At 42.4% G+C, this 1,171-nt stretch overlaps 1 non-coding gene across 1 annotated transcript; it reads right to left on the minus strand.

Moving 5' to 3' along the window:
* Positions 1-769: 769 nt before the first annotated feature.
* Positions 770-876, minus strand: LOC122150126. The gene has a single exon (XR_006163498.1). It is a non-coding gene; the product is annotated as a U6 spliceosomal RNA (small nuclear RNA).
* Positions 877-1,171: the final 295 nt, after the last annotated feature.

Consider the following 1,171-nt stretch of genomic DNA (forward strand, 5'->3'; position numbering starts at 1 on the left):
CAGCACTAGGAAACTGAGACATTGACCATCTGTGGTCAGTTAATTTGGATAACAATGTCTTATGCATTTGATAAAAAATAAAAAACCAAACCAAACCCACAGCCATTGAGTCAATTCTGAATCATAGTGACCCCCACTGGGTTTCCAAGGCAGTAAATCTTTACAGATGTAGATTGTCTCATCTTCCTTCCACAGAGCATCTGGTGGGTTTGAACTGCCATCCTTCTGGTTAACAGTCAAATGCCTTAAACACTGCACCACCAGAGCTCCAAAAAAATCTGCGTTTTCCAGACTCTCTAGTGAAGGTGCAAGTTTTATTAGGCTGATTGTGTGGGAACTTCTTTAAATTAAGCTTTATACAGACACAACCACATACTCTAAAGTCTCTCGAAACTTACAAATGTAATATTACCCCAGTGAATTGCTCCCAGTGCATCACTGCGTCTTGATTTAAATAAAAGGGAATCTAGGTAGAGTAATTAACAGGCTCTCATCTCTACAGCACTGAGTCCTTCTAATCATCAAGCAAGCATTTTGCTTTGGGACCCCAATTAAAGTCACTTCCTTTCATGTTCATTATGTCCCCCAGAGAAATAAGCACATAATGAAAACTGACAAGATCTGACAGTATTATTAACCATCAATGTCAAATTTGATTATTGTAACACAGCAGCCCCTCAGGTGTGCCGATATATACAAAGGCCTCCTGGCACATGGTCTACAACCAACGCAGAGATGGGGGAGGACAAAGGAGATTGCTTAAAAAAAACCAAAACTGTAACAACTCATGAATTTGTGTGTCATCCTTGCACAGGGGCCATGCCAATCTTCTCTGTCTCATTCCAATTTTAGTGTGTGTGCTACGGATGCGAGCACAGGGAGGTTGCTTTTTGTAAATCTATCCCATAGTACGCCCTGACCAGTACCAACACCAGCTGCTGTCCATCAATTCCAACTCATGGTAACCCCATATGTGTCAAAATATAACTGTCCCATCGGGTTTTAGTGGCTGTGATCTTTTGAAAGCAGATCACCAGGCCTGTCTTTCTAGGCACCTCTGAATGGCCTTGACCCACCAACCTTTTGGTTAGTAGCTGAGTGCCTAACGCCACCTTGTTAACCTACTGCCATCAAGTTGATTCTGACTCACAGTGACCCCCAATGGGTTTCC

Source organism: Orycteropus afer, unplaced genomic scaffold (assembly GCF_000298275.1).
Source record: "Orycteropus afer afer isolate SDZICR_OR568_19922 unplaced genomic scaffold, OryAfe1.0 scaffold00092, whole genome shotgun sequence".
Classification (NCBI taxonomy): Eukaryota; Metazoa; Chordata; class Mammalia; order Tubulidentata; family Orycteropodidae; genus Orycteropus; species Orycteropus afer.